Raw genomic sequence first — 14717 nt, 5'->3', positions numbered from 1 at the left:
ATAGTATTATAATTGTTGCTTTGTACAATCTTATGTTTCTTCTTGAAGTTAAGAGAAGAAATGAAAAAACTGTTTATAGAGTCTTCTAAATTAACCCACATATTTACCATTTTTGGTGCTCTTCATATTCCTGTGGATTTCTGCCATTTCTACCTTTCAGCCAGTGAGGTTTCCATCATCTGACAATGGATTTGTGTGTTGGTATAACACATTAATAGTTTAGGCTGTTTTTGTATCTGTTCTGGGTTTTACCTTATGCTCAGTCATTTCAAATTCCAATGTGCATGTTTACAGCTTTATGGGAAACCAGGAGTGTGAGAATAGCTTGGGGCCTCTCTGACACAACTGTGCATGTGCAGAACTTCATCCAGGAAAATACTTAGTTGAATCAGTACCACAGCTTCACCTAGTAGAGCAGAGCTAAAACTCACACTGACAGAGCTTGGGGAGGAGTGAGTGTATGAGAGCTTCCCCCAAACAGAGTGTCACAAATTTTTACGGTTCTTACCTGAATTTCAGCAGTTTTTCAAACATAAATGCTTCTTAGATTATTGTATCCCTGTGGTTGGTTTCCAGGAACATTGGTTTTCTTACATTCTTTTTTTTTTCTTTCTTTTTTTTGTGGGGGGATCATATTTGACTAGGTTTATAGTGCCTTTAGAAAATGAAATTGCTATTCTCATTACTTGGCTGTAGCCAGAATTCTTACTGAGGGTACCATTTTTTGAGGAATAGGAGAATACCTACTGGAAAAAATTATCCAAATTAGAATATATTTCTTCCCAACATTTATAGCTAAAGCATTTCTGTCAAATGAAACCAAACTGAATGATGTCAAATCATTACCACAGGAGGTAGAACCTAACAAAAAGAAATACTGATTATCTATAAGGGAGATAAAGAAAACAGCTAAGGTGAGGTTAAGAAAGGAGTATCAGATTAAAAATCCTGTGTATACCCCAAGTCTAGTGTAAAGAATTCAAGAAAGTATGTGGATGGGTAATCTGGGGGCAGATTAATAGGGAAAAATGATTCCTTGTTGAAATGAGGGTCAAATTAGTCATAACCATAAATGCTGTTAGAAGTCCTGGATTTGTGTAGTGATTTAACTTGTGTGATAATGTATAAGTATTGCTTTTAATAATGAACTGCCTGGTTTGCCTTTTTAGTGGATCTAAACCTTGGAAGGAATCTTATTCTAAAGTAGTTTATATACTTCTTAGGGGTATTTTGAAGGTTAATTCTTATTCTGCAGTTTAGTGCTTCATTAAGCCCTCTTGGAATAATGTGCAACTCTATTGATAATATACTAAATAGGTAATGCATTCTAGAAAAATTTCTAAAGTCTTAATCCTAAGAGAAAAACTAAATTCAATTACCTTTTGAGAAGTAAACCAAAAGGAAGGGAGTATGTAGATGTTAACTAGATTTTTGTGTTTTTCTTTCTTTCTTTCCTTCTTTCTTTCTTTCTTTTCTTTTCTTTCTTTTCTTTTCTTTCTTTCTCTTCTTTCTTTTCTTTTCTTTCTTTCTTTCTTTCTTTCTTTCTTTCTTTCTTTCTTTCTTTCTTTCTTTCTTCTTTCTTGTTACTTGATATTATAGTGGAGTTTTTAAAAATTTTTATTGAAATATAGTTGATATACAATATTATGTTAGTTTCAGATGTACAGCAAAGTGATTCAAGTATTATATAAATATATATATTCTTTTTTTCATTCTCTTCCATTATAGGTTATTACAAGATGTTGAGTATAGTTACCTGTGCTCTACAGGACTGTCTTGATTTTGGGTTTTAAAAGCGAGAATATTTTATATTAACTTTGAAAGTTCACTAAATAGTAGAGGTAGTCTATTTACAGCAATAGAAGCTAGGTGAAATGTAGTTGAAGTGAGAAGTTAGAATGACTGGAAAAGAATAAGGACAAAAGTGGCACATAAGCCAGGGGAATTGAACATTTCAATAAGGGAGTTAAATGTCATATACTATAAAGGGGATGAAAACTGAGAAAAGGACTTTGGATTTGGCTAGTAGAAAGTATGTGATAAATCTCCAGTTCTGTTATCTGGCTTTACATTACCAACATATGAGGGACTGTGCCCCAATGCCAGCTTTACAAGCTGAATCTAAATTTGAATATTTTTCAAATTACAGGCCAGCACTAAAAGATGTTATGTGTGGACTTTTTTACTTGTCACTGGAAATGAAATTTCATAGAGTCCTATTATGGTACCATGTAATCTTTTGTCAGGTCTAAAAGATTATTTAGCCTTTCACAGTGATTGTGTGCTGGGAAAACTATGGTTTATATGTCTATTTTTAGTTTTTGCGTGTCACTGTATTAGTTATCTGCTGCTGTAAAACAAATTACTGCAAACTTAGTGACTTAAAACAATACACATTGACTTCCTATTCCTCTTCAACATGCTAAAAGGTTGGAAATTGTCTCTCCTATATTTACAACAAGAAAAAAGCTGTACAAATTGAAAACCAACAACTTTTTTTGGACTTTTCAGAGAACTGAGTTCGTTCAGTAAACTGCCACTCAGAAACTTGGAGTGACAGGTGAATCCAGAGAGGCATACCCAAGATCTGCTTTACCTGGAACAGAAGGTATAAACTGTTAGGAACAGTGGTGATTTTGTTGAATTGCTAGAGGTTTAGTGTGGACCAGCATGAAAGTGAGAAACTTCTGGTTTTAGAGGGGTTCTCAAACTTACATGGACTTTTCTTCCAAGAAGCCTACCATATTTTCATGATGAAGATCTGAGAAATATCCCTTGTTGCTCTGGCAGTGGGAGAAGAAGGAATAGTAATCTTTGTGAAAAGCAATCCGAACCTTCTCCATAATAGAGGTCCAGTCTCCAGGGAAAAAATTTTAGCAGAGACATGTCCCAGAGCTGTGAATGAAGAGCATTTACCTCATTCCAGCCCTCAAAAGCTTCCTGTCTCACCTGAGGGGAAGCTACACAAAAAGAAACATTTGTCAAGGTCACTGACCAGACATACACACCCATGAAAAGACTGAGATCTAAATGGAAGATTGCAGAATTGCCCTCTCCCCAACACTTTATACCATAATCTCCCTGATAGGGCTCCAGAGTAATAATAACAGATTATATTTGATTGAGCTGAGACACAGACTGTTTCTGAGGAAGAGTACTTAGGGAATCCCCCAAACAAGAGACAAAAACAAAAATGCTAGGGAAATTGAAACTTCTGGCACCTACAGCTATATAAAAAATTAAACAAAGCCCAATTATTAGCCAGATGAATGTAAATCTTTACATTAGAGGTCTGTTTACCTCAGTTCCTATTGCCCAATAACATGCCTAGCTTTCAACAAGAAACCACAGGGCACCCTAAAAGCCCAGAAAGACCAAAGTTAGAAGACATAAAACAAGCATGAGAAGTCCGACTCAGATGTGACACAGATGTTGGAATTAACAGACAGGAAATTTTTAAATCTATGATTACATGAAGGGATCTAATGGAAACAAACATACAAAATGCAAGAACAGATAATGTAAATAGATAAATGGAAATTCTCAGAAAGGATCTGAAGGAAAATGGTAGTAATTATATACGTATATATAAAATATGCATATAAAACAAATGAATATATATATTTTATATATATATATATAAAAATATAATGAATCATGCCTATGATGAGTTCATTAGAAGACATGATACAGCTGAGGAAAGAATCAGTGTGCTTAATGATGGGTCTAAGAAACTTCCCAAAATGAAATGCGAAGAGGAAAAGAATAAAAAAAAAAAAAGAAAATACACATGCCAGAACTGTGGGAAATTTTCAAAAGGTGTAACATATGCATAATTGTATACCATGTGGAGAAGAGGGAAAAGAGCAGAAGAAATATTTGAAGTAGTATTGTCTGAGAACTTTGAAAATTAATGGTCGACATAAAACCACTGATACAGGAAGTTCAGAGTACAGCAAAAAGAATGCATACCAACAAAACAAAACAAAATTATACCTAGACGTATCATATTCAGACTGCAGAAAACCAGAGACAAGAGAAGATTTTGAAAGAAGTCAGAGGAAAATAATACCTTACTCATAGAGGGACAAGAATTAATTCAGAAGCCATGCAAGTGAGAGGAGAGTGGAGTGAAATATTTAAAGTGATGAAAGAAAAAATACTACCTATCTAGAATTCTGTATCCACTGAAATAATCCTTCAAAAGTAAAGGAAGATTAAGGCATTCTCAAACAAAAATTGAGGGACTTCATATCTAGCAGCGCTGCCCAGCAAGTGTTGTAAACAGAAGTTCCTGAGGGAGAAGGAAAATGATATATTACAAACTTGGATCTCAAAACAAGCATCAGAAGAAATAAATGGAGATAAGATAAAATCTTTTGGGTTTTTAATTCTTGATTAATCTGAAAGATAACTCTTTACTTAAAGTAATAATAGTAACAATGTATTGGGTAATTAGTGCAAGGGATAGGAGGGAGGAACTGGAACATTCTGTATTAGGTACTTGCACTACATGTGGGGAGGAATAGCATTATTTGAAAGTGGACTTTCATTAGTTAAAAATGTATACTGTAGCTGTCCAGTTTTCCCAGCACCACTTATTGAAGAGGCTGTCTTTTCTCCATTGTATTCTTGCCTCCTTTATCAAAAATAAGGTGACTATATGTGTGTGGGTTTATCTCTGGGCTTTCTATCCTGTTCCATGACCCAGCAATCCCACTACTGGGCATATACCCTGAGAAAACCATAATTCAACAAGAGTCATGTACCACAATGTTCATTGCAGCTCTATTTACAATAGCCAGGACATGGAAGCAACCTAAGTGTCTACTGACAGATGAATGCATAAAGAAGATGTGGCACATATATACAACGGAATGTTACTCAGCCATAAAAAGAAACAAAATTGAGTCATTTAAAGAAACAAAATTGAGTCATTTGTAGTGAGGTGGAGGGACCTAGAGTCTGTCATATAGAGTGAAGTAAGTGAGAAAGAGAAAAACAAATACCTTATGCTAACACATATATATGGAATCTAAAAAAAAAAAAGGTTCTGACGAACATAGGGCCAGGACAGGAATAAAGAAGCAGATGTAGAGAACGGACTTGAGGACACAGGGAGGGGGGAGGGTAAGCTGGGTAGAAATGAGAAAGTGTCATGGACATATATACACTACGAAATGTAAAATAGATAGTGGGAAGCAGCCACATAGCACAGGGAGATCAGCTCAGCATTTTGTGACCACCTAGAGGGGTGGGATAGGGAGGGTGGGAGGGAGATGCAAGAGGGAAGAGATATGGGGATATATGTATATGTATAGCTGATTCACTTTGTTATAAAGCAGAAACTAACACACCATTGCAAAGCAATTATACTCCAATAAAGATGTTTAAAAAGTATACTGTAAACTCTACAGTAACCACTAAAATAATTTTCAAAGAAGTATAACTGATAAGCTGAAAGAGGCCACCCTTAACAAGTGGGCCTCTCCAAAGGGCAGCTCGCCAAATGGTAGCTTTTTTCATTAATGCCAACAAGGGAGACAGACAGTTAGAATGATAGAAGTTACAGTCTTGTGTAATGTAATCACAGAAGTGACATCCTGTCCCCCTTAGTTATATTCATTAGAATCAAGTCACATGTCCTATCCACTCTCAAAGGGAAGGGATTACACAAAGGTGTAAATACCAGGAGGTGAGGATCATTGGGGCCATCTTGGAGTCTCTCTTCCATTGTTATTTCTTTTCAAATGTAAGGGACTTTCTCTATGGAAAAAGTTACTATTACAGTGTGATATGTCAAGTTGATAAGGAATATTTTTACTCCCTTCAATTCCTTTCCCTATCTTTATTTTTCTTCTTCAGGTTTTAATACCATCACACAAATTGTTAAAAGTAACTATTTCAAAAATAATGAAATGACTCCATAATTGTATGTATGGTATTCTTTGCCCTTTGGTGCCCATTGGCTGTTGTAGAGGCTCCAAAATAAATAAAATTTCTTCACTAGTATATAATCAAACTTTTTATACTTCTGACTCTGAAATTAACTAGCCATATTTCTTCAGATAACACTTTACTTCTCTGTTCCTCGCCTCATCCCTTATCTATAAAATAAAGCAATTGCTTTATTCGATCTTAAAGAGTCTTTGTCACTCTTAAAAACTACATTTTTATGACTGAAACTACATTTTTATCACTGAAACTGCTATTTTTTGGCATTTGATCCAAATCAATTATGAGTTTATAAGGTAAAAACTCAAATGCATAAGTATGTAAACTCTGACCTGATTTTATCAGATAAACCTAGTGCTGTAATTGAATGAGCTGTACCATTTTTTCCCCAAAATTAGAGGTAATGCTGACTTTCTCAAAGAAATACATTTGATATTAAAACATTCACTCAATTTTAAATATAGGACATTCTCCTGTTCTTTAGACTAATGTTGAGAATTTAAAGTAGCTGTACAGACATGATCTTCTGTCAGTTTGAACAGAATCTGACTAATCCACCTGACATTAATTCATTTAAGTCCTCTACTTATCTGCAATAGAGAGGAAAGCTGTCAGAAAGTTCTTGTATCATAGCTGAAATATAGCTGCCAAAGTTTATTCTTCATACTGTCAGATGTAGAAAGAATCTTATTCTTACTGTGCCACATATACTTACACTGTTCTTGGTTTACAAGCATAGTGTATGGTGTTTGCTTTAATGAAAGTGGAGTAGATTCTTGTTGTTTACAAAAGTGTCAGTGCATAATATTTTCAGAATTGGGAGAATTTGTAATTTCAATATTAACCAATCTTTGATATTTTTCTTTATAGATAATAACATTTAATTTTTAGATAAAAGTGTGAAAATAATGCCCTCAAAAAAAAACACACTATATTCTTAGTCTTGTGCAAGCTAAACAGAATTCTTAAGTTCTCTTTACATGTTGATCACCTACTTAAGTTCTTTTTACTGAGTTAATTAAATATTTGTGGTGGTTTATGCCTCATATTTTTTAAGTATCAAAAATACATGGTGTTGCATTCAGTCTTTTCATATATCAAATTACTGACCTTGAGCTAATTGCCACAAAGATTTTGTGGTGAACATCTTGTGTGGTGAACATCAGAGCAACAGGGAATTCTGGGAAACTAGAGAGAAAGAAGACATGAAAAACATTGGTACTAGGGACAACAAATAAGTTATGAGTTCATTTATTCATTGAATAGCTATTTACTGAGTATCACAGAGCTAACATTGAATAAAATTTAAAGGGACATCTTCCTCAAGATACTTTATAGCCTTCTGCTTGAACACTGTTGTAATAAATACACAAATTATAACAACTACGATATGAATGTTTCTTCTATAATTGTATAGTGTACAACCTGTTCAACACTGAAGGTGATCAAGAACAATTATGACCTTGCCCTCTTGGAGAGACACAAAAATAAAGATATATAAAGAAATTGGGCTTCCCTGGTAGCGCAGTGGTTGGGAGTCCGCCTGCCGATGCAGGGGACACGGGTTCGTGCCCTGGTCCGGGAAGATCACGCATACTGCAGAGCGGCTGGGCCCGTGAGCCATGGCTGCTGAGCCTGCGTGTCCAGAGCCTGTGCTCCACAACGGGAGAGGCCACAACAGTGAGAGGCCCGCGTACCACAAAAAAAAAAAAAAAAAAAAGTAAGAAATAGTTACATGGTCTGATTAAATTATTTGGGGGAAGAAAAAAAAGCACATGAAAAAGAGAATAATAATTTCAAAAGAGCTATTAGAGAATGTCCCTTTTGCCAGGGGATATTGACATTGAGATCTCAAAGATGAGGAAAAAACAGACATGTGAAAAGTGTAGGAAAGAAGAGTGAACCATATGTATAAATGCTATGATGCGTGAAAGAAGCAGTTATATGTGAGGACTAGAAGAAAGCTAGATTGGCCTAGAAAACAGGAGAGAGAATAGAATAACTGGAAACAGCTACATGTCTAATCAGGAGAAACAGTTTTATAAATTATGGTCCATTTGTATAAAAGAACACTATGTAGCCACTAGTGAACATGTTTCTGAAGGCTATTTTATGGTATTTGAAATTATTCATAATTAAAAAGCAGGATATAAAATCACCATATGTATATGTATATGCGTTATATAATTTCCCAATTTCATTACGTCTGAAAAAATAAGCTATATAGATATATTTAAAGCAATTATCTGTAGTAAGATTATGAGTGATTTAAATTTTATTTTAGTGCTTTTTTTTAATTTTTGAGGTATTCTAACATGTATGCAAGAGACATATGTAAAAATTTTGATGCTGCATTGTCATAGCAAACAAGTAGAATAAAACTAATTATTGCTCAATAAGGGAATGGATTAATAGACTGTTTTATTAGTATAATAGAATATTCTGCATCAAATCAAATGGAAAAAAGAAATTAGAACATTCATTAACATACATAAATATTAAAAGTATAATTTGGAAGCAAAGTAAAGTTAAATGCAAAAATGTAGCTATAATATTATAGCTTATATAAATTTAAAAAACAATATTCTAAAAAAAACAAAAAAACCCAGTATTCTATATTATTTATAGTTAAAATTATATATATGAATTTTAAAAATTACATGCTATAATGATTATCCCTAGTTTCAGAAAAATGAAAATTATCTTAGGGGAGGGAGGGAAGAGAAATGGATAAAGCAGTAGCTTTAGCTACATTTATAATTTTATTTATTTATTTTTTAAAGAAATGCAAATTTATTTATTTTTTGGCTGTGCCCCAGGGCATGTAGTATCTTAGTCCCCCAGCCAGGGATTGAACCCCCACCCCCTGCATTGGAAGCGCAGAGTCTTAACCACTGGAGTGCCAGGGAAGTCCATATGATTTTATTTTTTAAGCAGATTAATCTGAAGTAAATATGATACAAAATTAACACTATTTAATCTTGTACCCTTTATACTATTCTGTACGTTAAAATATTTTTTAAAGTACATTTAAAAATTCTTACATTAAAAATGTTGACTCATAACCACATGGGTATTATTACTTAAGGAATAACAAGGAAGACATATATTGGAGCATCTGAAGTCAACGTAATTTAAAAGTTTTACAGTGAAATAAAGTATGCATACTGAAAAGAATATAAAGTACATATGCACAGGTTAGTAAGTAGTTATTAAATAAATGCCCAGAAAATCACTGTTCAGGTCAAGAAATAGAACATTATAGCAGCTAGAATTAAAATGAGCTTAGGTTTTCCTATTTTTGAATTTTTTGTTAATGAAATTATATTTTTGTGTATATACATGTATTTATATATACATGTATTCTTTTGTTTCTGCTTTAGTTCAATATTTGTGTTTGTACAATTATCTATATGATGTTGCATTAGGTGTCATCTCATTTCTGTTGCCAGATGGTATTTATCCATTCACCTGTTAATGGACATTTGGGTTGTTTTCAGTTTTGGCTACATAAGGAATGCTGCTCAGCAAATTTATATAGTGTATAAACATATGTGTGCATCCTAGTGTACACATGAAGGAGTTTCTTTAAGGCAAATGCTTAGGAATGAGATTAAAGGTCATAGAGAATAGTTATCTTTAACTCCACTATTTTACTAAACTGCCTTCCAAGCTGGTAGTACCAGTTTGTACTCCTACCAGAAGGTTATCAAAGTTCCAATTTCTTTACATCTTCACCAACATTTGTTGTAATCATATTTAAAAATTTTCACCAACGGAGTGAGCATCTAGTAGTATCTCTTTGCAAGCAAAATTATTGTTTCCCTGGTTAGTAATGAGGTTGAGCCCAATTTCAAGTGTTTATGGGTCACTAGATTTACACTTTTTAAATATTCCCGTGCATGTCTTTTGTGCATTTTTCTTTCGGGGTGTTTGGATTTTTTTTTTTTGTTTACTGACAAAGTATTTTTATGTTTTCTGATTACTAGGGTCTTTGTTAGACATATATCTTGCAACGTTCTTTTCCCATTGTGGTGCTTGTTTTTAACTTTTCTTTAAAGTGTATTTTAATGAGAAGTCCTTAATTTTTATCCAAATTTATTAATTGTTTTGTTTATGGTTTATAACTTTTTTGTCTTGTCTAGAAATCTTTCCCTACACAGATGTTATGAAAATACTCTCCTGTATTATCTTCCAGTACTTTGTAGTTTTGAGATACTTATTTGGTTCTACCTTTGATCCATCTGGAATTGATTCATTTCAAATTAAAATTTTCCTTCCCCCATCCTTATTTACCTAAGAGTTTGATGAAAAACACCCAAAAAGCAAAAAACAAAGTAGGACTTCTGGCAATGATCTTTGAGGAAATGCTGAAGACATTCTTAGGAATGGAGATTTAATATCAGGTGGGCCAGAAAGCTAGATTTACAATGAAATATAAATTCAAGTCCATTTCATTTGATACTGTGCTGATCTGCACAGTTCAGGAAGAAATAAATGAGTTAATCAAAGACAATTTAGAAATCAATAAGAAAAGGATGTGTCTGAGTTTATGGGGGATTGAGGCATGTTTTAATGATTAATGGTATTTAACCAAATTTGGGGCTGCAAATAAAAGCACCCCAAGAAAGAACAGATAGATAAGGATGTGGAGGAGTAGGGTAAGGAAAAAGTGTACCCACAGAGTTTAGTTAATTTTACTGTTTTCCTTGAAGATAAATAGAAACAGAAATATGGTCAATTATAAAAGGTGGATAAGGATTTTTTTCATTAGGATTCTGACTACGTTTAAAATAAGCAGAAAATAATAGGTGAACCACCAACAATTCAACTGGGGTAGAATATTCCAGTTTCTATAGTAAACTGGAAAGCAGAATTTATCATCAATGTGGTTTATTTTAACTTTTATTTATGAGTGACATGATATAGCTGAGTTTTGCTTTGTTTTAATGTAAAAAGTGATGAGGATAGATAAAGAATGGCAGCAACGTAGTGCTTTTGACTTGGGTGATAGGTATGTGGACACTCATTGTACTCTTTTTTTTTTCCCCTCTGTGTTTAAATTCCATAATAAAAAGTTAAAACTATATAAAGCTGTATTTGAGGAAGTTATGTGTTAAGGGATAAAAAATATAAAAGCTAAGTTAATATACATTTATTCTGGGAAAGAAAACTACTTTGTAAATAAATGTTTCCATCTCTCTGTCCACCTCTATTCATTTATTTTTGCATTCAAACATCTATTTGTCCAACAATGCAATATATACTGAACCCTCACAACTCTAAGATGGTGTGCAGATCACTGGAGAATATAGTGTTTAAGGCAAGGTCACAAAAACACAGAACTGTGGAACTCAAAAAAATCTTGAGGCTCATTTACCCTAACCTATTTTTTATAAATGATTACCCTGAGTCTCAAGAGATTAGGCAATTTACCTGAGATCACAAAGTTTTTAATGACAGAGAAACATATCCAAGATTTTAGAGTTTTCTCATGTTGTATGTGATGGGTCATATGGACAGACTTGATATAACAAGATTATTCACTGGGCTCCATCTACTGCAATAGTGAAAGACTGCCATGTGAGTGATAATAGAATTGTGCTTCCCTATATTTATAAAAAGTCATTTTCTAGCCACAGTGGACTGAATCCATTGAATTTTTCAGTAACATCTAATTCTGCTACATTCAGGTCCATCCTTAAGTGCTGTGGAAAAAAAAGGTTTTACAGATGGGGGAGTGGTAAGAAAGCATTCATTAGAAACCTAAATAACTGGCAGATTCACCTTGGGGGTTTTACTAGAAAAGGCAATTTCTGTGGGATAAAAAGTATTTTGACATGCAAATATCTTAATAACTCTGTAAAGTTGTCAGTTTTTCTTAGGGGAATTTTCTCTATCAAGATAAATTACAGTTTTGCCTTTTTGAGATTTCAAAATGGAAGTTTTAAGGCAGCAAATAGCCAGTGACTAGAAAAGCAGTAAACTTGCTCTGTCTTAGTTATATGAAAAATACTCAAAACTTTTGCAATGCCTGTCATAAGAAAAATGTGTGTAATTTGGAAATAAAGTAAGTGAAGCTGTGTAGTTTGATGGATATCTGAGGCCCTGGCCTCTACGAATTACTAGCTGAGTGATCTGAGATATGTTACTAAACCTCTCTGTGCCTGTTTCCTCAGCAGGTAAATGAGGCTAATATTGGAAGCTATTTCATAAGATTTGGGTGAGGATTAAATGACATCATGTAAAGTTCTTAGGCCAGTACTTGGCAAACTGGTCAGTACTAGTTAGTAAGTGTTCATTACTACTTAGTATTGTCTGATTCAACAATATAACAATTTATGATAGAAAAATCCATTAGCTAATCACTATTAGCTAAGTGAACTAGAGCATTAATTTTCTTTTCTCCCCCCAATTTTATTGAGATATAATTGACAATTGTAAGATATTTAAAATGTACATTGTGATGATTTGACATACGTGTACACTGAGAAAGGATTCCTCCCATTTAGTTTATTAATGCCTGTATCACCTCACATATTAATCTTTTTTTTCTGAAAACATTTAAGTTCTGTATCAGGAAATTTCAATTTTACAATAAAATGTTATCAACAATAGTCACCATGTTATACATTAGATCCTTAGACCTTATTTATCTTATAGCTGAAAGTTAGTACCCTTTACCAACCTCCCCATAATTCCCCTACCCTCCATCCCCTGGTAACCACCAACCTACTCTCTGTTTCTATGAGTTTGAATTTTGCTTTTTTCCAGATTCCACATATGAATGATACCATGCAGTATTTATCTCTGGCTCATTTCACTTAGCATAGTGCCCACAAGTTCCATCTGTGTTGTAGTAAATGGCAGCATTATCTTTTTTCTCATGACTGAACAATAATCCATTGTGTGTGTGTGTGTGTGTGTGTGTGTGTGTGTGTATGGCACATCTTCTTTATCCATTCATCTGTTGTCAACATTTAGGTTGTTTCCACATCTTGTCTACTGTGAATAACACTGTAGTGAACATGGGAGTGCAGATATCTCTTCAATATGTTTCCTGTTTTCATTTCTTTTGGATATATACCCAGAAAAGGGATTTGATGGTTCATAGGGTAGTTTTATTTTAAAAATTTTAAGGACCCTCCATAGAGTTTTCCACAGTGGCTGCACCAGTTTACATTTACCAGGAGTGCACAAGTGTTCCCTTTTCTCCACATCCTCCCCAACATTTGTTATTTCTTGTCTGATAATAACCATTCTAACAGGTATGAGGTAATATCTCATTATGGCTTTGATATGCATTTCCATGATGATTAGTTACGTTGAACATCTTTTCATGTATCTAATGGCCATTTGTAAAACTGTGCAGTTCTCTGCCCATTTTTAAATTGGATTATGTTTTTGTTATTGAGTTCTATGACTTTGTTATATTTTTTGGATATTAACCCACATCATGTATACAATTTGAAAATATTTTCTCCCACTTGGTAGGTTGCCTTTTTATTTTGTTGTTGATGGTTTTGTTTGCTGTGCAGAGCATTTTAGTTGGATATAATCCCATGTATTTTTTTCTGTTTTTGCCTTTGATTTTGATGTCAGATCCAAAAATCATCACCAAGACAGATGTCAAGGAGCTTACCACCTATGTTTTCTTCTAGGAGTTTTATGGTTTCATGTCTCACATTCAAGTTTTTAATTCATTTTTGGTTGATTTTTGTGTATGGTGTAAGATAGGGGTTTCATTCTTTTGCATGTGGCTATCCTGTTTTTCCAACACAATTTATTGAAGGGATTCTCCATTCCCTGTTTTTTGTTCTTAGTTCCTTTGTCATAAAATAATTGATGATTGGGTTTATTTTTGGCCTCTGTATTCTGTTTCACTCATTTTTTTTAATTCAGGTATAGTTGATTTATAGTACTATATTAATTTCAGGTATACAGCGTAGTGATTCAGTATATTTACAGGTTACACTTAATTAAAACTTATTATAAGGTAATAGCTGTAATTCCCAGTGCTATACAGTATCTCCTGTTGCTTATCTATTTTATACACAGTAGTTTGTATCTCTTAATCCCATACCCCTAATTTGCCCCTCCTCTCTTCCCTATCCCCGTTGGTAACCACTAGTTTATTTTCTATATCTGTGAATCTGTGTCTGCTTTGCATATACATTCTGTTTTGCATATACATTCCACATATACGTGATTATCATACGGTATTCTTTTCTGTCTGATTTAGTTCACTAAGCATAATATTCTTTAGGTCCATCCCCGTTGCCGCAAATGGCAAAATTTCATTTTTACGGCTGTGTAATATACCCTTGTATATATTTACCACATCTTTTTATCCAGTCATATGTTCATTGGTACTTGTGTTCTTTCCATGTCCTGGCTATTGTAAATAGTGCTGCTGTGAACAATGGGGTATCTTTTTGAATTAGTGTTTTCATTTTTTTCTGGCCATACCCAGGAGAGGAATTGCTGAATCATGTGATGATTCTATTTTTAGTTTCTTGAGGAAAATCCATACCGTTTTCCATAGTGGCTCTCCAATTTACCTTCCCACCAAGAGTGTACAAAGTGTTCCCTTTTCTCCACGTCCTCACCAATGTTTGTTATTTGCTTTTTGTTGATTTTTTTTGCTTCTCTGCTTGAATGAATTCTACTTCCCTGCCTTTGAGTTTGCTGCTCCTTTCTTCTGCTTGATCTAGTCTGCTCTGAATCCCTCTGTTGAATTTTTCAGCTCAGTTATTCTATTC

Source organism: Pseudorca crassidens, chromosome 1 (assembly GCF_039906515.1).
Source record: "Pseudorca crassidens isolate mPseCra1 chromosome 1, mPseCra1.hap1, whole genome shotgun sequence".
In the NCBI taxonomy this organism is placed as follows: domain Eukaryota; kingdom Metazoa; phylum Chordata; class Mammalia; order Artiodactyla; family Delphinidae; genus Pseudorca; species Pseudorca crassidens.
Note: the sequence above shows the minus strand (reverse complement) of the source record.